Source organism: Gossypium hirsutum, chromosome A08 (genome assembly GCF_007990345.1).
Source record: "Gossypium hirsutum isolate 1008001.06 chromosome A08, Gossypium_hirsutum_v2.1, whole genome shotgun sequence".
Classification (NCBI taxonomy): domain Eukaryota; kingdom Viridiplantae; phylum Streptophyta; class Magnoliopsida; order Malvales; family Malvaceae; genus Gossypium; species Gossypium hirsutum.
This window is the reverse complement of record NC_053431.1, coordinates 8,074,321-8,098,582: the sequence shown is the minus strand read 5'-3', so window position 1 is coordinate 8,098,582 and position 24,262 is coordinate 8,074,321. Positions and strand designations below refer to the sequence as shown.

The 24,262-nt window shown below is 34.8% G+C and overlaps 2 non-coding genes across 2 annotated transcripts; one reads left to right on the top strand and one right to left on the bottom strand.

The window, feature by feature from the left end:
* The first annotated feature begins 9,085 nt into the window (after positions 1–9,085).
* Positions 9,086–9,191, top strand: LOC121205430 (small nucleolar RNA R71). The gene has a single exon (XR_005900508.1). It is a non-coding gene; the product is annotated as a small nucleolar RNA R71 (small nucleolar RNA).
* Positions 9,192–17,856: 8,665 nt separating this feature from the next.
* Positions 17,857–17,963, bottom strand: LOC121205830 (small nucleolar RNA R71). The gene has a single exon (XR_005900903.1). It is a non-coding gene; the product is annotated as a small nucleolar RNA R71 (small nucleolar RNA).
* Between the last annotated feature and the right edge of the window lie 6,299 nt (positions 17,964–24,262).

Sequence of the window (24,262 nt, the reverse complement as noted above, 5' to 3'; positions counted from 1 at the left end):
ATGATTGCATGATTGTGTGAAAATTTCGTGAAGAAATTTTATGCATAAAGTGCTTAAATTGAAATTAGGGACTAAATCAAATAATTTGCAAAACTTGCATTCTAGAAGTTTCTAGTATGAAATTGTTTTGAAATATTAATTAGGTCTTAAATATAATTTTACCAATTTATAAGTCTATGGACAAAAATTGGACATGGATGGAATTTTTGGAAAGTTTAGTCGTAAGGGCATTTTGGTCATTTAGGAGTAAAATGAATTAAAATACAAAATTAAAAGCCAATTTTGCTCATCTTCAACCCCATGGCCGAATATAGCAAGGATAAACCATGGCTAGGGTTTTTGAAGCCTCCAAGCTCGATTTTAAGTCCGTTCTAGCCTCGTTTTTAATGATTTTTACGTTTTTGGAGTCTCGGTAGCTCGATTTAGCTTATGCTAGCAATAATTTAACCTAGGGTTTATATTTGGAAAAATACCCATAGGTGAAATTTGTGTATTTTGGTGTTTTATGATAGAATATGAGGTTTTAAATTATGTTAGACAACTTGTGCTACTCGGTTTTAAGTAAAAACGAGCAAAAGGGCTTAATCGGTAAAAATACCTAATAGTCATAAGTACATGTTAGAGTGAGAATTTGATGTTGCCATAGAAGGGAAAAATGATCAGCATGTCATAAAACATAAGAAAATAGGCTGAAGTTTAATTTACGAGCTTTGGGGCAAAAGTGTAAATATGCAAAAGTTTAGGGGCAAAATTGTAATTTTTCAAAAATATGATTTTGGGTCAATTTGAATAATGTGAGTCCTAATTAGACTATATTTTAAATGATAGAGCAAGGAAAACTAAAATTCGGGCTAAAATGGGGAAAATACCAAGTTGTGGACGAAATGGTAAAAGTAGCCATTTTCGCATACGAGGTAAGTTCATATGTAAATGTTGGTAACATAGTTATTGTTTTAAATGTTTTAATGTTATTTAAATGATATGATAATTATTATGAAATATCATACTTGTGACAATTGTTTGATAATATGTCAAATTATGTGATATACTTGGAAAATGTGAAATACTACCGAGTATCGGTATCGACATTCCATAGAAGATGGTTGAGACATATGATTGGGAAAAATGTCCCGTTGAACCTTAGGAATGGATTAGGATACAAGTGACATGTCACTGGGATATTTGGGCATCCGAACTCGTTGAGTTGAGTCCGAGTTCGTGAAATGTAACTAGGCATCCGAACTCGTTAAGTTGAGTCCGAGTTCGTGAAATGTAACTAGGCATACGAACTCGTTGAGTTGAGTCCGAGTTCACCTATGGATGCGAACGCCTGAGCTCGTTAAGTTGAGTCCGAGTTCACTTATGGGCGGGTTACATGGTAGCTTGGCTACATATGTGGCACTTATGTGCAAACTTTCCATGTATCCAAATTATATTCCGATGTGTTCAACGGGTAAAGTTCTACTGAAATGGAGGAATACTCAAGATGAAAGGGACGTATTGGTAAGTGTTGTGAAATGGGTACTTTGAACAGGTATGTACTTAACCCTCGGGTTGAAAAATCGATATAACAACAATATGGTAAGATGATAAATGAAAATGTGATATGAATGTCTTGGTGATGATTATGCAAATGATGTTTTATGTTTGCTTATATGGTTATGTTACTTGCTATTTGCATGTGAACTTATTAAGCATTTATGCTTACTCCCTCCTTTTCATTCCTTGTAGTTTTGATAAGCCAGCTCGGAAATCGGGAACGGTCGGAGGCTCGCTCACACTATCCGTATACCATCTTGGCATAATGGCTTGTATATTTTGAGTATGGCATGTATAGCATTATAATCATTTTGTATATATGGTCTCATAATATGGTTATTGAGTGGTATGGAAATGCTTGGTAATGAGTAGCCATTGGAATGGCTAATCATGATCATATTTGGTGTTATGTATGTCAAATTACTAGCTAATCCATGGAAACCATGAAATAGGTAAAATTTACCATAAAATAGATTCAGACAACAGTAGTGACGTGAATTTATAAAATAACTAAAAATATTAGAAATGGAATTAAATAATGAATAAGTTATGGAATCGAAGCTTGATGAGTCTATTTTCATATGGGAGAAGCGAAACAGGTATATGAGCTATATTTTATGAGATGTTTAAATTTTTGTGAAACAGGGCCAGAGCGATTTCTGGATCCCTTGTTATGGCTTTATAAATTCACCATAAATTTTACAAAGATATTTAGAAGTCATACTTTATATGTACAGATTCATTATTGAGTCTAGTTTTATTAGAGACAAATGGCATAGTCATTGAAGATCTGTACAAGGAGATATCTTATTTGAAATACACAGAGGTCAGAGTAGTCAAACCCTGAAACAGGGGAGTCTTTAACTAATAAACTGTACTCATTGGCCTGAACAAAAATTCTAGAAAAAAATTAGTAGATGGATATATGAGTCTAGTTTCAGGAAAAATTTACGGAATTGGATTTTGAGTTTTGGAACTCGAGATATGATTTTTAAAGCGACTGTGATGCAGTTAGCCAGGTTGTCTGGAAATTTTAAAATGAATTGTATGAGCTGTTTAAGTAATGAATTAAGTCCGTTAACACCTCGTGTTCGAATCCGGCAACGGTCTCGGGTACGGCGTTACATTTAGTGGTAATAGAGCAGGTTTAGTCGGTTCTCGGACTAACTTAGCATGTGTAAAAGTTTAGCTATACATGCCACTGATCTGTGATAGTGTGATGTCTTCCGACGCGTATGAGTACCGTCTTATTTAGACAGGGTACTCTCCAACCGAGCTGCGCCGACCATGTTCAATGTTATGTGAAGGTATTTGAGTAAAATTATGATTATGATAAGTCTCGATTCAGAAAAGTATGAATAAAAGTTTATGATACATATGTGATAAATATCCATACTTGCTTAATGCTCATATGATGTAGTGTATATGGCTTACTTGATAAGATGAACGAAATAAATAGAAAGTAGTAGAGGTATGAATAAAAGTCATAATATTATGATACGAGTGAAAATGTCCTTGTCTTGATTTGGACGTCGAATGTTGATAAATGTTAATGATATATAATTTTTATGAGATAAAGGATTATAATGAAATGAACTTATCTATGTTAAATTGTTGGACTGAATTATATGATTGTAATGATATGTACATGATGATGCACGAAATGAAAGTTGTGATTGTGATGCAAATATCTATGTTTGTTTGGTCTTATATGATGTCATGAGCATGAATTAATTTAATTAAATGAATGGATAAGTAAAGCTGTCTAGAAAACATAGAATGTATGCATAAGTATATTGTCTAAATGGGACAATAGGAAAATTGGTGTAAGCCAACATGAATGAATAACATGATTTTGATGGTGTTACTATGATGATGGAAGTTGTGTCATATGTGTATGTATAAGAAAGTCGAGTCAGAGGTCCTACAACCCCTCCCCCTTACCGAAGTGGTACTTATAATGGAATTTCATGAGATTTGTATTGAATAAGTTTCCGGTTGAGAACCTAAAGAGTACAGTGATAGAATAATTATAAGTATGATTAGAGATTGAAAATGAGCTGATAAGTAAAGTCAGAGCCAGTAAAGTATCGGATTGACATAAAAATTATTGGAGTTATGCACTGTCCCAGTTAGAAAAGGAATTCTCCTTGGTAAACCGAATTATTCAGGTGCAAGGTCGAGAAAAGTGTAAATCAAAATTTATTCAGAACTGGCCTTCTTTAGTGAATGGTTTAATATGAAATTTGTGATGGCAGAACTAGTTGGGGAAATGATAATTGAAATGTGAACTATCTGAGTGTGACAGTTATGACTGGACAGATTTAACTGTCTCTTTTGAGATGTTCTATGTGTTTACCCGTTCTCAGAAATATTTCTATGGCTATTGATCTTCTGAAGAAATTCTTGTTATATGGGAATGTCTTCTAATTCTAGTGTTGGATGAAAGCATTGGTAATCTGACTGGCTTATAATTTATATTGCTCTATTTCATCGGGTATTCTATTTCATTTCGTCTGATAAGAATTGATGAAAGAATACGTATGATATAATGATTCTGTTTTTTTTTCTACTTGATGCTTCATCTGATATATATGTATGGGAAGATATATTGATCTTGTTATATTTGATTTCAGTGGGACTAAATTATGTTTTCTTCTGGACTTTCTTTCTTTGAAGAATTATCGGGGTATTCCGTATTTTCTCTATGAGTTTGGTTTTCGATTCTCCGGCATAGTATCGTATCTTGGGTTTCTTTATCCTAGATCTCTTTATTCTGGATTTCTTTATTCCGAGTTTCTCTATCTTGGATTTCTTTATTCGGTTTTCTTGTTATTTTTTCTTGTTATCTTTGTTCCATAATTTGTCAATTATGACTCATGTTCGAAGTGGATTCTTCAGCTCATGATAATCATGTCAAAAATGACTATACTTCTAATTTGATCTTGGTAATGTGGTGATTTTAGTATTGGGATTTTTTTCTAATTTCTATGTAAGGATTTGACATCAGTAAAGGCATAGGTGATAAAAGTGCGAGTTTCAGTCGGTATGGTAAATTATTTATTTGAAAGATTTCATGTGACAATTATGTCAGGATTATTTTTCCCAAGTCTGATAATAGAATTTCATTTTGTACGGATAAAAGAGTAAATAGTTTGAACTAGAAGTGTATATTTATTAGAAAGAGTTGGATATTAGTTTAAGTCACTACGAATTATAAGGTTTCCATCTTGTGAAAGCTGAAAAGTTTATTACATGTTGACAGAGTTCAGATAGATGAGAATATTGGTAACCGAAGCGTCTGAACTAGACTAGTCTACATTGAGCAAAGACTTCCTGACTTTCAGTAATGTATTGTTGTATGAATTGTGACGTGTTTCAAGACAGTGAGGTAATGTGATAGTTTAGAGCATCCGATGTTACATAAAATCGGAGTTGTTAAAGGGGTTAAAGCTGAGCATTGGGATCTATCAAAATTATCCTTGTCAGTGTTGATATTGGGATGGAAATGAGAAGGATTATTCTTGAGGCCATATCAGAATTATTTCTATGGCGGAAAGAGGAAAATGTGATGTATCCTATTGTGAAATGTTTGGCGAGATCTATAAATCATATCTATATTGAATGAATTCCTACTCATCAGATTCATGAAATTTCAGGTCTCTTTTGTTGTTGGATTTCTTGGAATTCCAGTCTCCATTAAATCAAGTTGAGATCCGGGTTTTATGTCATGATATCATGGGAAACTGAGAAGGGTTGAAAATTTAAGAACAGTTGAGAGTTGAGACTGTAAGCTTTTAGATCATATGAGAAATTGAAGAGATGTATTGGAGGTACAGTCTAAGTGCAAGTTCTTCAGGACCGAATATGATATTAAAAGTGAAGACCACTTTTCTGGTAAGATTTTCGGGGACGAAAATCCCTAAAGGGGGGGAGAGTTGTAATATCCTGATTTTGGGCCTAATCGGAATAGTGGTTTCGTGACCACAAAATCTGAGATAGAAATAATTATTTTATGATTATTTTAAGGTCTATGATATGATTGCATGATTGTGTGAAAATTTCGTGAAGAAATTTTATGCATAAAGTGCTTAAATTGAAATTAGGGACTAAATCGAATAATTTGCAAAACTTGCATTCTAGAAGTTTCTAGTATGAAATTGTTTTGAAATATTAATTAGGAGGTCTTAAATATAATTTTACCAATTTATAAGTCTATGGACAAAAATTGGACATGGATGGAATTTTTGGAAAGTTTAGTAGTAAGGGCATTTTGGTTATTTAGGGGTAAAATGAATTAAAATACAAAATTAAAAGCCAATTTTGCTCATCTTCAACCCCATGGCCGAATATAGCAAGGAGAAACCATGGCTAGGGTTTTTCAAGCTTCCAAGCTCGATTGTAAGTCCGTTCTAGCCTCGTTTTTAATGATTTTTACGTTTTTGGAGTCCCGGTAGCTCAATTTAGCTTATGCTAGCAATAATTTAACCTAGGGTTTATATTTGGAAAAATACCCATAGGTGAAATTTGTGTATTTTGGTGTTTTATGATAAAATATGAGGTTTTAAATTATGTTAGACAACTTGTGCTACTCGGTTTTAAGTGAAAACGAGCAAAATGGCTTAATCGGTAAAAATACCTAATAGTCATAAGTACATGTTAGAGTGAGAATTTGATGTTACCATAGAAGGGAAAAATGATCAGCATGTCATAAAACACAAGAAAATAGGCTTAAGTTTAATTTACGAGCTTTGGGGCAAAAGTGTAAATATGCAAAAGTTTAGGGGCAAAATTGTAATTTTTCAAAAATATGATTTTGGGTCAATTTGAATAATGTGAGTCCTAATTAGACTATATTTTAAATGATAGAGCAAGGAAAACTGAAATTCGGGCTAAAATGGGGAAAATACCAAGTTGTGAACGAAATGGTAAAAGTAGCCATTTTCGCATACGAGGTAAGTTCATATGTAAATGTTGGTAACATAGTTATTGTTTTTAATGTTTTAATGTTATTTAAATGATATGATAATTATTATGAAATATCATACTTGTGACAATTGTTTGATAATATGTCAAATTATGTGATATACTTGGAAAATGTGAAATACTACCGAGTATCGGTATCGACATTCCATAGAAGATGGTTGAGACATATGATTGGGAAAAATGTCCCGTTGAACCTTAGGAATGGATTAGGATACAAGTGACATGTCACTGGGATATTTGGGCATCCGAACTCGTTGAGTTGAGTCCGAGTTCGTGAAATGTAACTAGGCATCCGAACTCGTTAAGTTGAGTCCGAGTTCGTGAAATGTAACTAGGCATACGAACTCGTTGAGTTGAGTCCGAGTTCACCTATGGATGTTAAACGCCTGAGCTCGTTGAGTTGAGTCTGAGTTCACTTATGGGCGGGTTACATGGTAGCTTGGCTACATATGTGGCACTTATGTGCAAACTTTCCATGTATCCAAATTATATTCCGATGTGTTCAACGGGTAAAGTTCTACTAAAATGGAGGAATACTCAAGATGAAAGGGACGTATTGGTAAGTGTTGTGAAATGGGTACTTTGAACAGGTATGTACTTAACCCTCGGGTTGAAAAATCGATATAACAACAATATGGTAAGATGATAAATGAAAATGTGATATGAATGTCTTGGTGATGATTATGCAAATGATGTTTTATGTTTGCTTATATGGTTATGTTACTTGCTATTTGCATGTGAACTTATTAAGCATTTATGCTTACTCCCTCCTTTTCATTCCTTGTAGTTTTGACAAGCCAACTCGGAAATCGGGAACGGTCGGAGGCTCGCTCACACTATCCGTATACCATCTTGGCATAATGGCTTGTATATTTTGAGTATGGCATGTATAGCATTATAATCATTTTGTATATATGGTCTCATAATATGGTTATTGAGTGGTATGGAAATGCTTGGTAATGAGTAGCCATTGGAATGGCTAATCATGATCATATTTGGTGTTATGTATGTCAAATTACTAGCTAATCCATGGAAACCATGAAATAGGTAAAATTTACCATAAAATAGATTCAGACAACAGTAGTGACGTGAATTTATAAAATAACTAAAAATAGTAGAAATAGAATTAAATAATGAATAAGTTATGGAATCGAAGCTTGATGAGTCTATTTTCATATGGAAGAAGCGAAACAGGTATATGAGCTATATTTTATGAGATGTTTAAATTTTTGTGAAACAGGGCCAGAGCGATTTCTAGATCCCCTGTTTTGATTTTGGAAATTCACCATAAATTTTACAAAGATAATTAGAAGTCACACTTTATATGTACAGATTCATTATTGAGTCTAGTTTTATTATAGACAAATGGCATAGTCATTGAAGATCTGTAAAAGGGGATATCTGATTCGAAATACACAGAGGTCAGAGTAGTCGAACCCTGAAATAGGGGAGTCTTTAACTAATAAACCGTACTAATTGGCCTGACCAAAAATTCTAGAAAAAAATTAGTAGATGGATATATGAGTCTAGTTTCAGGAAAAATTTACGGAATTGGATTTTGAGTTTCGAAACTCAAGATATGATTTTTAAAGCGAATGTGATGCAGTTAGCCAGCTTGTCTGGAAATTTTAAAATGAATTGTATGAGCTGTTTAAGTAATGAATTAAGTCCGTTAACACCTCGTGTTCGACTCCGGCAACGGTATCGGGTACGGGGCGTTACATTTGTCACTATTTTCGAGTTTTTCTTCCCCTCTTTTGCTCATCACGGCTTCTTGTGTTAGCTTCTTTTCAGATCCCGCTAGCATTTTTCCACTCCTTAGTGTAACCGCTTTTACATGCTCTTTTGATTTGGTGTTACTAGGTAAACTTCCTAGTGGTCTTTCAGAGATTAGTTTGGACAGGTGGCCTATCTGAGTTTCGAGCCCTTAGATTGACGCTTGTTGATTTTTAAGTGCTGTCTCGATGTTCTAAAAACGGGTTTTTGACACTGATATAAACTTTGAGAGCATCTCTTCAAGGTTCGGCTTCTTTTCCTGTTGATAGGGTGGTTGTTGAAAACCCGGAGGATTTTGTGGTCTTTGATTTCCTTGACCACCCCACGAGAAATTGGGATGGTTCCTCCAACCTGCATTGTAAGTGTTACTATATGGGTTATTTTGGGATTGAGAGTTATTGTTACTCGTATATTGGACTTGTTCCTCCTCGATGTTAGGGTTGAAGGGTTGATACTCTGTGCATGCTCCTCATCCATTCGTCTCGCACTTCATTAATGGATGTTCCTGAATAGAACCAAGTAAACCATCAATCTTTTTATTTAGAAGTTCCACCTGGTTTGACAACATAGTAACCAAATCAACGTTATAAACGCCTGCTGTTTTAGTTGGCTTAGTCCTCATGACTTGCCACAGATATATATATTCAATGACAGCTCCTCTATAAACTCATAGGCATCTTTAGATGTTTTATTATTGATGGTTCCGCAAGCAGCTGCGTCAGCCATTTGTCGAGTCAAAGGATTCAGGCCATTATGGAACATTTGAACCTGTAGCCAAAGTGGTAACCCATGGTGAGGGCACCTTTTCAGTAAGCCTTTGTATCTCTCCCACGCAGCGTAAAGAGTTTCTAACCCATCTGCACAAACGAAGAGATATCATTACGTAATTTAGCCATTTTAGCCGGAAGAAAATATTTTAATAGAAATTTTTTGGTCATTTGTTCCCAAGTAGTGATTGACCCTCGTGGTAACGAGTTCAACCACTGTTTAGCTTTGTTCCTCAATGAAAAGGGAAACAACCGAAGACGTATGGCATCATCAAAAACGCCATTGATTTTAAATGTATCACATAGTTCCAAAAAGTTTGCTAAGTGAGCGTTGGGATCTTCATCCTGCAAATCATCAAACTGAACAAATTTTTGTATCATTTGAATAGTGTTAGGTTTTAGTTCAAAAGTATTGGCAGCTACAGCAGGTCTAACTATGCTCGATTCAGTTCCTGTTAAAGAAGGTTTAGCAAAATCATATATAGTGCGTGGAGTAGGATTTTGATTAACCGCAATTGCAGGAGGTAGCTGATTGTCTTGGTTTTCAGCCATCTCTTCGGTTGGGGGTTGAGTATCGTCCTCTTGCTCGTTCTCTGTGTATCTTAAGCTTCGCCTTATTTCTCTTTGGTGTCTGCAAATTGTGCGATCGATTTCTTCATAAAAAAGTAGTGGTCCTGACGAGTTTCTTCTAGCCATAAACTATAAAAACCTGCCAAGAGAAATAAAAAGTAAATTAATAAATAATAATAATAAAATTAAATTAATTTGCAAGAAAAATAATGGCTAAAGTAATAAAAATTGAGCGTTCCTAATATCTTAGTTCCCCGCAATGGTGCCAAAAACTTGATTGCGTGATTTCGTGATAGGTTTTAAATATTTATAATTAATCGTTCTTAAAACTAACTATTATCACGATGTAGGCAAGTGTACCTATCGAACAGTAGTATAGTTTTAGCAAGACCGGATTGTCGAACCCAAAGGAACTAAAAGTACTAGTAATGACTGTCTTTTTATTATCTAGCCTAAGAATAAAGAGGTTTTGTTTTAACTAACTAATTATCTAAACTAAGAACTCACAGAGAATAGAATTGGGGAATTGCTTTTGGGAAAATCGATTGAATTAAGACAATACCTAAGGAAAAATCCACCTAGACTATACTTGTTATTCTAGCTCCGAATCGGACGATTTATTCATTTAACTTGTTCCGTAGAGATCCCTAAGTTATGTTATTATCCCTATTCAAGACTAATAACGTTTAATCCCTAGATTGAATAATTGAGACCTTTCTCTAATTAACACCTTAGGGTTGCATTAACTCAATCTATGGATCCCCTTATTAGGTTTCACCCTAATCCGGCAAAATCTTGTCACCCTATGTCTAGGCGCGCAATCAACTCTGCTTGATTATGACAAATGTAATCTTATACAGGGTCTATTCCTCCTCTGAATAAGAGCTTATCTTGAATCAGTATCCTAGGATATCAAAACAAGAATTAAGAACACATAATTAAGAACAAGTTAAATATTTATTATACAATTCAGAAAATAATAACAAGATTCGTCTTAGGTTTCATTCCCCTTAGGTATTTAGGGGTTTTAGTTCATAACTAAATAAGAAAAAATCTCAGAAGAATAAAGAATACAAAACATAAAGAAAACCCAAAACTCCTGAAAGGGAAATTGAGGAGAGATCTTCAGTCTTGATAATGAATCCGGCTTCTAAGATGGATCAATCGGCTTCCTTGGAGTAATTTCTTACTCCCTATTCTGTGTGTCCCTTTTCTTCCTCCTTTAGGGTGTATTTATAGGCTTTGGAATGCCTAAGAGCCCTCTAAGTTAGCCTTTTTCGAATTGAACTCAACTTGGGCTCGGCAGGGACATGCCCGTGTGCAATTACTTCAGGCCGTGCTCGAGCCCACCAAATTGACACGGCCGTCTGGTATGCCTGTGTTAGGAGGTCCAAGCCGTGTTGATTTCGTACTTTGGCCCATTTTCTCCATTTTTGGCCCGTTTCTCGTTCCTTTTGCTCTCCTATGCTCTCCTAAGTATAAAACATGAAATTAAAGCATTAGGAGCATCAAATTCATCAATTCTAATGGGAAATCATCCATAAAATGCGTTAAACATGGGGAAAAAATATGTATAAATTACGATTTATCAATTTTCTTAATTCATTCTCTATTATGTTCTTAGTAAGTAGTTAGTAAATTTTAGATTAAAATCTACCCCATTAATTTGTCGGCTAAATAATAGAAAAACAATCATTACTAGTACTTTTAGTCCTCGTGTATACGATATTCCCGACTCACCATAGTTATAATTTTATTTGATAAGTGCGCTTGCCTTTGTCGTAATTTTAGTTAGTTTAGTGACCATCACCTTGCTAGGTTAGATAAAATGCTTTCAAGATTGACGCTTGAAGAAAAGCAGCGTAAGGATCGAAAGGCCCTATCACAATTACATCTGCAATTGTCAAATGAAATTCTAAATGACATATTGAAGGAGAAGAAAGCCTTTGGATTATGGTTGAAGCTGGTGCAACTATGCATGTCGAAAACCCTAACTAGCAAGTGATACAGATGAATGGAACAAGATCGTAAAGTTTGTCCAATTCGAAAATTTGACTTAGGGCTCTAGACGTTCGAAAAGAAACTTGGATTTTGACACAACTTGAAACTCAAACAAATCCAAGTCAGATAAAAAAAATTAAAGGAAGCAATTAAAATAAATAATTAAGATAAATAAAATAGAACAATAAATCGAAGATTAGACAATAAAAAAGATAATAAACAAGATGAAACGTGGTGTGTAGAAATCTTAAAGAGCCTTGGGAACAAGAAGAATCCATAACCCCCTTTAAGCGATCTTAATTTCCCCTCCAAGAAAGAAAACTTGGTAAGAAAAAATTTGAAGATGATTCCCACAATTTGAAAAGATTGTTAAAACTCTTCTAAAAGAAAACTCAAGAAAAAAATTTAAAAATAAAAACTCAAAGAAAATTTATTAACTCAAAAGAGAAGTTGAATAATAATGAATTGATTAAATTGTGCACAATACGAAAGCCTTTATATAGGCTAGCTAAATAAATTTAAATAAAGCTCTTAAGTATACTAGAGCTCTAATTAACTTAAATAAGAAATAGTTTAAAACTAAACTTTCTTACTGACATAAAACTCCTACATAACTCAAAATATTTAATAATTATAAAAAATTTGGAATAAAAAATAACAAAATAATAAGAGCTGATAAATAAAATATTGGGCTCATATATAATAAAAATTAAGCCTAAAAATTGAACCCAATATGATTTAAGCTCGAATTAAGAGCTCAAACTCGTAATTTTCGTCATAATCCCATACAAAAATTATATTCATGCAGTCTTCATTAAAATAGTCATAACTTGAGATCCTGAACTTAGAATCGAGTGATTCAATGTGCGTTTTGAAGCTAAGAGATAGATCTTAGAACACCATGCAAACATATTAACCAAGAAACGCTTGGATCCCATCCAAAAAGTCGTCACAAGTCTGTTGATTCCCTAAACTTAAAAACTGGCAACTTTGGTGAATTGAATTTAATAAATTTTACCCATTTCATGCATATATCATTCCTCGTTTCCTCATAAATGTTCATCCTCACATATTGCCTTTGATTGAATCTTGGTTTGATTTGCTTGGCCTTTGATCTTATTGTTGGACCTTAAGGTAGTGTAAGTCCATTACATCCATGGGTCTGAAATTGGGCCTTGACACTAGTATCATTCCCCTTTCCTCAAGAAGATTCGTCCTCAAATCTTTAGCTGCATAAAAAGAAAAGTGATAAGTCGTAATTTATACATATTTTATCCCATGCTTAAGCACATTTTTGGATGAATTATCATTAGATTTGTGGAATTTGATACTCCTAATCTTTTAATTTTATATTTTATACTTAGGTGAGCATAGGAAAGTAAAAAGAGCAAGAAACAGGCCAAAAATGGAGAAAATGGGTCAACGTGGGAAATCAACACGGCCTGGACTTCCTCACACGGGTAGACCACACGCCTGTGTCTATTTAGCAGAATCTAACACGACCTAAGCCACCCCACACGAGCGTGTCCCTATCGAGCCCAAGTCTAGTTCTACTCAGAAAAGGCCACTTTGGAGGGTTCTTAGGTATTCTAAATCATATATAAACACCTTAGAGGAGGATTACAAGGGGAGACAGAGTATGAGGCAAGGAATTACTCGAAGAAAGCCGATTGATCTGTAATGCCCCCACGCCCGAGACCATCACCGGAGTCGAGCTTGAGGGGTTACCGAACATAATTTATCAATTTAAGAACTTCAAATCATTTGTTTCTACATTCACAGCTTTCTAGCTACTCGCGTCACAGTTACAAGAAAAATCATATCTTGAGTTAAGAAACTCAAAATCAAGATCCGTAAATTTTCCATAAATCTAGACTCATATATCTATTTACTAATTTTTTTCTAGAATTTTTTATTGGGCCAATTAGTACAGTTTATTAATTAAAGTATCCCCTGTTTCAGGGTTCGACTGCTCTGACCTCTGTGTATTACGAATCAGATATATCTCTATACAAAATTTCAATGACTATAAGGTTTGTTTCTATTAAAACTAGACTCAATAAGGAATCTGTACATATAAATAAAAACTTCTAATTATTTTAGTAAAATTTATTATGAATTTTTAAAGTCAGAATAGGGGATCCAGAAATCACTCTGGCCCTGTTTCGCAAAAGTTTAAATATCTCATAAAATATAATTTATATTCCTGTTTTGTTCAATCCATATGAAAATAGACGCATTAAGCTTCAATTTCATAACTTACTCATCATTTAGTTATATTTATAATATTTTTAGCGATTTTTCAAATTCATGTCATTGCTGCAGCAATATTCTGTTTTAATGCAAGTTTCATCTTTCCATGAATTTTTATGAACTAGATAACCTGTTAAACTTCCATGATATCAAACATGATCTAAATTAGCCATCACCATGACTTATCAATATCAAACATTTTCTCAACCAAACATGGCCATATCATAAAATTATTTACACAAAATAGGTATATTGCTATACATGCCATACTTAAGTAGTTGTACAAGTCATTTACCAAGATAAAAGTCCTTTGGATAGTGTGATCGAGCTTTCGACCTGTCCCGATTCTTGAGCCGGCTTGTTCAAAACTACAGTGAATGAAAAGGAAGGAGTAAGCATAAATGCTTAGTAAGTTCATATGTAAATAACAAGTAACATAACAATACAAATATACCAAACAACTTTAGCATGGTACCACCAAAACATATATCACATCTTTAAACATCATTCATCATCTTACCACCTTATCGTTGTTGTATCTATTTTCAACCCGAGGGTTAAGAACATACCTGTCCAAAGTGTCCATTTCACAACACTTACCCAAAACGTCACTTATATCTTAAGTGCTCTTCCATTAAACTAGAAATTTCACCCGTTGAACACATCGGAATATAACTCGGATACATGGATAATTTGCACATAAGTGCCACATATGTAATCAAGAAATCATGTAACCCGCCCCTAAGTGAACTCGGACTCAACTCAACGAGCTCGGGCGTTCGCATCCATAAATGAACTCGGACTCAACTCAACGAGTTCGGATGCCTAGTTACATCTCACGAACTCGGACTCAACTCAACGAGTTCGGACATTTGCATCCATAAGTGAACTCGGACTCAACTCAACGAGTTCGGATGCTCAACCATCCTAGTGACATGCCACTTGTATCCTAATCTATTCCTAAGGTTCAAACGGGCTTTTTCCCTCGATCTCACATTTTCCGATATCGGAACCGATACTCGGTAGCAATTCATATTTATCAAGTAGTAAACATAATTTGCATATTACTCAACATTAACCACAAAGCATAATATTTCACGATTAAAAATCAGCATATCATATAATTAACATTAATAACTTAAAAATAACATTTATGCTACATTATTTACACATGAACTTACCTTGGTACCAAAATATAAAGATTTTGCAATTTAGTCCACAATCTTTTCTTTTCCTCGATCATGACTTGAATCTCATTTTTCTTGATCTATGATACCAAATTAATCTTATTTAATACATACATTTATCAAAACAGCATTTAATACGAACTTCAAAAAAATTACACTTTTGCCCCTAAACTTTTGCATAATTACACTTTTGCCCCTAGGCTCGGGAATTAAACTTTATTCCTTATTCTTATGTTTTATAACACGCTGATCACTTTTCCCTTCTATGGCAACATCAAATTCTCTCTCTAACATATACTTGTGACTATTAGGTATTTTTGCCGATTAAGCCCTTTTACTCGTTTTCACTAAAAACCGAGTAGCACAAGTTGTCTAACATAATTTAAAACCCCATATTCTATTATAAAACATCAAAATACACAAATTTCACCTATGGGTATTTTTCCAAATATAAACCCTAGGTTGAATTATTGCTAGCATAAGCTTAATCGAGCTTCCGGGATTCCAAAAACGTAAAGAACATTAAAAACAGGGCTTGGAATCACTTACTATGGAGCTTGGAAGCTTGAAACAAACCCTAGCTATGGAGAACCCTTGAAATTTTGGCCTAATGAAGAAGATGGACAAAAAATGGCTTTTAATTTTGTTTTTAATTCATTTTAATAACTAAATGACCAAAATACCCTTACTACTAAACTTTCCAAAAATTCTTTCCATGTCCTAATTTTGTCCATGAACTTAAAATTGGTCAAATTTCTATTTAAGACCTCCTCATTAATATTCCAAAACAATTTCATACTAAAAACTTCTAGAATGCAAGTTTTGCAACTTATTCGATTTAGTCCCTACTTTCAATTTAAGCACTTTAGGCATAGAATTTCATCATGAAATTTTCACACAATCATGCAATCATATCATAAACATCAAAATCATTGTAAAATAATTATTTCTATCTCGGATTTGTGGTCACGAAACCACTATTCTGATTAAGTCCTAATTCAGGATATTACAACTCTCCCCCCTTTTAAGGATTTTCGTCCTCGAAAATCTTACCGGTAAACAGGTGTGGGTATTGGTTTCTCATAGTTTAGAAATAATTATTTTTATCTCGGATTTGTGGTCACAAAACCACTATACCGATTAAGTCCTAATTCAGGATATTACATGATCCATCTCAAAAGCTAGATTCTTCTTCAAGACTGAAGATCTCCCTTCAATTTCCTTCAGAGGTTTTTTTGGGATTCTTTATGTTTTGTTATTATTATTCTTCTGGGATGTTTTCTTTTACACATATGAACTAAATCTCCTAAATACCTAAGGGGGATGAAACCTAAGACGGATCTTGTTATTATTTTCTGAATTATATGATAAATACTTGATTTGTTCTTAATTATGTGTTCTTAATTCTTGCTTTAATATTCCAGGATATTGATTCAAGTATTGATGTTCTTATTCAGAGGAGCAAAAGTCCCTGTCTAAGAGTAGATCTAGCATAATTAAGCGGAGTTTATTGCACCTTAGACATAGGGCAACATAAATCTGCCGGATTAGGGTCAAACCTAATAAGGGAATCAATAGATCGAGTTAATGCAACACTAGGGGTTTTAATTAGAAAGAGATTTCAATTAATCAACCTAGGGTTAGACGTTGTTAGTCTCAAGAGAGATAATAATATAAATTAGGGATTTCTACGGATCGAGTCAAGTGAATAAATCGTTTAGTTCAGAGTCAAATAACAAGTGAAGTCTAGGTGGATTTTCCCTTGCGTATTGTCCAAATCAATCAGTTTTCCTAAAAGTATTTCCCCAATTTACTTCCTGTGCATTCTTAGCTTAGTTAATTAGTTTAGATAAAACAAATCCTCTTATTTTTAGGCTAGATAATAAAAGAAGGTTAATACTAATACTTTTAGTTCCTGTGGGTTCGACATTCCTGTCTTGCTATAAGCTATACTACTGCTCGATAGGTGCGCTTGCCTTTATCGTGATAATAGTTAGTTTTCAAGTACGATCAATCATAAATATAAGACTTATCATGCACATCAAGTTTTTTGCGCCGTTCCCGGGGAACTAAGATATTAGGAACGCTTAATTTTTATTACTTTAGCCATTTATTTTATTGCAATTTAATTTTTATTTTAATTTTGTTTATATCACTAAAATTTTTTTATTTACTTCTAGCAAGTTTTTGTAGTTTATGGCTAGAAGAAACCCATCAGGACCTCTACTTTTTGATAGAGAGATCGAAAGCACAACTCGCAGAAACCGAAGAGAGATAAGGCGAAGTCTACAATACATAAAGGAAGGGCAAGAAGACGATATTCAAACCACAACCGAGGAGATGACTGATAATCATAATAATCCGCTACCTCCTGTGGCTGTTGCGAACCTAGTAAATCAAGATCCTGCTCCTCGTACTATGTATGATTATGCTAAACTTAGTTTAACAGGAGCTGAATTAAGTATAGTTAGACCTGCTATTGTTACAAATAATTTTAAACTGAAACCTAACACGATTCAAATAATACAACAGTTTGTTCAGTTTGATGGTTTCCAGAACGAGGATCCAAACACTCATTTGGAAAATTTTCTAGAATTCTGTGACACTTTTAAGATCAATGGCGTTTCTGACGATGTCATATGCCTTCGGTTGTTTCCATTCTTATTTAGGAACAAAGCTAAACAATGGTTGAACTCGTTACCACGAGGTCAATCACAACTTGGGAACAAATGACCGAAAAATTTTTACTAAAATATTTTCCACCGGCTAAAACGGCTAAACTAAGGAATGATATCTCTTCTTTTGTGCAGATGGATCTAGAAACCCTGTATGATGCATGGGAGAGATACAAGGACCTATTAAGAAGGTGCCCTCACCATGGGTTACCTCTATGGCTGCAGGTTCAGACTTTTTACAATAGTGTGAACCCCTCAACAAGATAGCTCATCGACGCAGCCGCCGGTGGAACTTTAAACAACAAACACCTGAAGAGGCTTATGAATTTATTGAAGAGATGTCACTGAATAACTATCAGTGGCAAGTTATGAGAACAAAACCGACAAAAGTAGCTGGTGTTTTCAACATCGACGCAGTCACTATGCTGTCAAACTAGGTAGAACTTTTAAATAAAAAGATTGATGGTTTATATGGTTCTATTCAGGTGCATCTAGTGATGAGGTGTGATTCAAATAGAGGAATGCACAACCCAGATTTTCCACCCTTAACCCTAGCACCAAGGAGGAACAAGTTCAATATATGGGTAACAATAATTCTAGACCTCAAAATAACTCATATAGTAACACTTATAATGTAGGTTGGAGGAACCATCCCAACTTCTCGTGGGGTGGCCAAGGAAATAAAAGGCCACAACATCCCTCAGGTTTTCAACAACCACCTTACCAGCAGGAAAAGAAGCCAAACCTTGAAGAGATGCTAACGAAATTTATCTCGGTGTCAAAAACTCGTTTTTAGAATACTGAGACAGCACTTAAGAATCAACAAGCATCGATCCAAGGGCTCAAAACTCAGATAGGCTAGCTTGCTAAACTGATTTCTGAACGACCATAAGGAAATTTACCGAGTAATACAGAAACTAACCCAAAGGAGCAGCTTAATGCGATTACCGTTCAAGATGAGGAAGGGTTAGTTGAACCTGAACCAGAACCGAGGCAAGGAATTGTGGTAAGTAAAGGTAAAAGTAAGGTGGACCACAGTGAGCAAAAATCGGTAAGTAAAGAATACAAATCTCGTGTGCCATACCCCATTGCGACAAGGAAAGACCACACAGACAAACAATTTGGTAAATTCCTTAAACTATTAAAGAAATTACATATTAACTTACCGTTTATTGAAGCTCTTTCGCAGATGCCGAATGCAATTAAATTTTTAAAGGAGCTTTTAGCAAATAAACAGAAGTTGGATAAGGCATCGCTTGTAGAGTTGAACGTAGTTTGCTCAGCAATTTTACAGAATAAGCTACCCAATAAGTTGAAAGATCCAGGAAGTTTTACGATTCCTTGTTTAATTGGTAGTTTAAACGTTAACGATGCTTTGGCTAATTTAAGGGCTAGTATTAATGTCATGCCCTATAAAATGTTTAAACAACTAGGTCTTGGGAAACCAAAACAAACTAGGATGAGCGTTCAATTGGCAGATAAAACAATCAGATTTCCTAGGGGTATTATTGAAGATGTAATTGTTAAAATTGATAAATTCATATTCCCAATTGATTTTGTTGTTCTAGACATGGAAAAGGATAGTGACGTGCTTTTAATTTTAGGAATGCCTTTTTAGAACCTGCTAGAACTATTACTGATGTTGGTACAGGTGAACTCACACTTCGTGTGGGTGATGAAACAACCACTCTTCAAGCTCGTAATTCGAGTAACACATCAAATATTGAAGGTGGTTGTATAAATCATGCTACTAATACTTATCATGTGGTACAACCTTCTTTACAGGAAACACGTTCAAAGAGCATATATGAGCCATGTTCAAGTAACAACAAAGGACCCATCTATGAAGAACGAAGACTTCAGATCGAGGAACTAGATGAATGGCGGACATAGAAACTGAGAACACATGATAAACCAAAACCACGCCATGACGGACTCAATGTTTCACCAAATCAACTTAAGGTTGGAGACAAAGTACTATTAGATGCAGCAGACCCTCGTATCACCACTTCTGAACCTAATAGAGCAATCTCTTTTACGGTACTTAACATTTTCCCATACGGTATAGTCGAGGTAACTCACTCCAAATTTGACACATTTAAGGTAAATAGTACTCGTCTAAAACCTTATTTTGATAAAATTGCTAGTAGGAATGAGGAGTGTAAACCCCTCGCACCACCATGACCATGCAACAGAGAGGTAAGTCAAGCTTAAACTCTAAATAAACGCTTCTCAGGAGGCAACCCGAGCACTAACGGTATTGATTTCTTTAAATTTAAGTTTTTAACATCTAAATTACTAACTGAGTCCTTGAACACAGGTTTTCTAAAATCCACACGGCCAGGCACACGGGTGTACCTTAAGCCGTACTTAGAACACAAGTGGTGACGGCCATGCGATACGGCCGTGTGAAAAAAGAGTAAAATTTTCCCCAAACTCAGGTTCGATAAGTTGCCACAGCCGTGTGACATAGCCGTGGGCAATCGTGCCAAATCAACATAGGCGTACGACACGCCCATGTCTATAAGCCGTGGTAGAAATTGAGAAATTAACACGGACGTGCGATACGCCCATGGCCACCATCCGTGGTCGAAGCTATCAAAATAAAACGGGCGTGTGCATATATACACAGGCGTGGGAGAAGCGAACAAAGCAGGACATGTCCGTACGACAAGGCCGTGTGAACCAACACGCCCAAAGAACATGGGCGTGGTCGAAATCCGAACGTGCCCAAATTTGAAAACCAAGAAACACACGGGCGTGCCCCACGCCCGTGTGCCCCAAAATCTATATACCCACACTATTCATCATCCCCTTCCCTAATACCCTAACTCTAGCCGCTCCTCCCACCGCCGTCGTCGCCACCTAAGCTCCGATCATCACCCCAAAATCTACCCTTTCTCCTCCCTTTTCCTCCATACACATCAAAACCTTCTCTTGTACTCCCTTCCCTATACATTCTTCCTCTCTTCTTTTCTCCCCTTCCCTCTCACTTCCTCCGACTGCCACGCACCACTGCACCTCCTTCGATCACCACTCTCAGTTTTGTTTCTTGCATCTTTCACTCCATTTTACTATTTTAATTTTACATATGAATGATGACTTTCTCAGTTTATTTAGAAATTCCTTATTTGATGTTCTATATGATTATATTCTTAATATTACTACTATTCTTGCTTTAACATTTTTAAGGTTCATTATGTGTCATTGCTTCAAATAGAACTTAGGAATATACTATATAGATATTAGGACTGTTTGTTTTGAATAGAATTTATAATAGCTTTTATTGAGTGATTTATTAGTCAGCTTCTTTATTGTTCCAGAGGCAGTATTACCACTTGGTTTTGACATGCTTGCATAATTTGTTCATATTATCGTACGAGCAAGTGATTATTTTAGACTATTATGATGATTGGTTGATTTAGGGATTATCTTAATGATTAAACCCATATTTGCAGATATCATGACAAACTTAAAATGCAAGAAAACTACGGTTCCTGCCTCGAAGAAACGAAAAGGAGCAGCATCCTCCTCGGGTCCTATCACCGCGATACGGCACCCATTCTTCCAATTTCCACCGTGGTTTTGTATGATAAGTTTTATATATTTATAATTAATCGTTCTTGAAACTAACTATTATCGCGATATAGGCAAGTGTACCTATCGAACAGTAGTATAGTTTTAGCAAGACCGGATTGTCGAACCCAAAAGAACTAAAATGACTGTCTTTTTATTATCTAGCCTAAAAATAAGGTGGTTTTGTTTTAACTAACTAATTAAATAATCTAAGAATTCACAGAGAATGAAATTGGGGGATTACTTTTGGAAAACAATTGAATTAAGACAATACCTAAGGAAAAATCCACCTAGACTGTACTTGTTATTCTGGCTCCGAATCAGACGATTTATTCATTTAACTTGTTCCGTAGAGATCCTTAAGTTATGTTATTATCCTTATTCAAGAGTAATAACGTCTAATCCCTAGATTGAATAATTGAGACTTTTCTCTAATTAACACTCTAGGGTTGCATTAACTCGATCAATGGATCCCCCTATTAGGTTTTACCCTAATGCAACAAAATCTTGTCACCTATCTCTAGGCGCGCAAACAAATCCGCTTAATTATGTCAAATGTACTCTTAGACACGGTCTATTCCTCCTCTGAATAAGAGCTTATCTTGAATCAGTATCCTGGGATATCAAAACAAGAGTTAAGAACACATAATTAAGAACAAGTTAAATATTTATCATACAATTCAGAAAATAATAACAAGATTCATCTTAGGTTTCATTCCCCTTAGGTATTTAGGGGATTTAGTTCATAACTAAAAAGGAAAACATCTTAGAAGAATAATGAATACAAAATATAAAGAAAACCCAAAACTCCTAAAGGGAAATTAAGGGGAGATCTTCAGGCTTGATGATGAATCCGACTTCTGAGATGGATCAATCGGCTTTCTTCGTGTAATTCCTTCCTCCCTCTCTGTGTCCCCTTACTTTCCTCCTCTAGGGTGTATTTATAGGCTTTAGAATGCCTAGAAGCCCTCAAAATTAGCCTTTTCTGAATTGGACTCAACTTGGGCTCAACAGGGACACGCTTGTATGAATTGTGCTTCGAACCTGTCAAATTGACACGGCCATATGGTCTGCCCGTGTGAGGAGGTCCAGGTCGTGTTGAATTCGTACTTTGGCCCATTTTTCTCTGTTGTTGGCCCATTTCTCGTTCCTTTCATTCTCCTATGCTCTCTTAAGTATGAAACATGAAATTAAAGCATTAGGAGCATCGAATTCACCAATTATAATAGGAAATCATCCATAAAATGTGTTAAACATGGGGTAAAAATATGTATAAATTACGGTTTATCAAATACCCCCACACTTAAGCATTTGCTTGTCCTCAAGCAAAATTCTCAACTCATAATCAAAATAAATTCTTCTAAATTTATAATTTCTATTGATAATATCTCAAAATAATCTATAGGTAATCATACATTAAGAATTCAACTAAAAGAACACTACAGTTTCAATCATTCCAAGTTGAGCATTTTATTCTGAAAACATAGGTGTCTCCCCTCGTCTAGGTAATTACCTTATATTCAAAATGTCACAGAGTTTTACATCCTTACTAAAGATTCACTCAAATCACTCAAGGTGTTTAAGGATAATAAATGAAGCACTCAATAGTCAAAAATGAAAAGTCATTACCATAGGCTTGCATGAAAATCAAATTTCCACCACTATAATTTGAGATGATACATCAATCAAAAGGTCTTTAGAGGGTTGTAATGGGGCTTGGTTAGGGGGTGTGGTCACAAGCTGAAAGAAAAGGTTAGAATCGAGATTGACGTGAAAAGTTTTTCTAACTAGAAAAATAGCTAGTCATCAATTGCGAACAGAGCTTTTCTCAGAATATAGAATTTAACTTCTTTAGCTCAGAAGATTACTACTATTAAGATGTATACACTTTTTTTAAGAACAAGTTAAATACAAAGTAGAATAAAACTTAGCTAAGCAACTATTTCAATTCCAATCTTGACAAAAAATTGGGGATCAAATTAATTTAAGGGATTTCAACAATAATGGGTTAAGGGTTAATATTAAGGGTAATACAAGAAATGGCTTGTTAGCTCAATGGGGTTTACTATGGGTTAATCGTGGAGGTAGGTTTTTCATGGCATGAGTGGGTTAATCCTAAGTGCCTTTCTCATTTTGACATATCAAATCAAATGGTGTGGTCTTGACATGCATAATCAAGCAAGTTCTAGAATAACAGTTCAATACTGACGCGCTCAAAGCAATAATAAAAGTAAGCATGAAAGAATTAATAGATGCTCAAAAGGCTAAAAAATCTCACAAAAATTATGGCTTTTTGATGTTTAAAACTTGTGAATTCCAACTCAAAGTAATACCTAAACTTTGGGAAAACAATCTAAAATTTTAAATTCTTAAAAATCAACTTATCATGTTTGATTCTCTAATGTCTTAAGGTTTAAACAATCAATGCATAAATGTCTATGTTTTAATTCAATATATATCAATCAAAATCATAAATCAATCAAAATTTATCCTAAATACGATGTGAGAGGTTTTCAAGAGAACAAGGCAGTCATTCAGGGATTTTTCTGATAATGAAATAAATACCCGCCACACTTAAGATGTACATTGCCCTCAATGTACAAAGATAGATAGGAAAAGATAAATTTGTACACATAAGATAGGGGGAGAAGTGAAACTTCCTGTATTGATGAATTCCTCGAACTAGAGTTTAAGAGAGTAATCGGTGTGAGAGTGGAGGAGGATACTCCAGCGGCGGTAGAGGTTCATTAGTCCATAAGTCCTGCACCAAAAGAATATTATATCTAGTGGTAGCTATGGTCATGGTCGATCAGAACATGGTAGTCGTGGAGAACCTTTCCCGGTGGAGTTTTTAGTTCTTATGCGATGATGAGCTTAGGAGCTCTATATAACTGTGATAAAATCAGGAACTTTTTAGGGGATATTAGTAAGA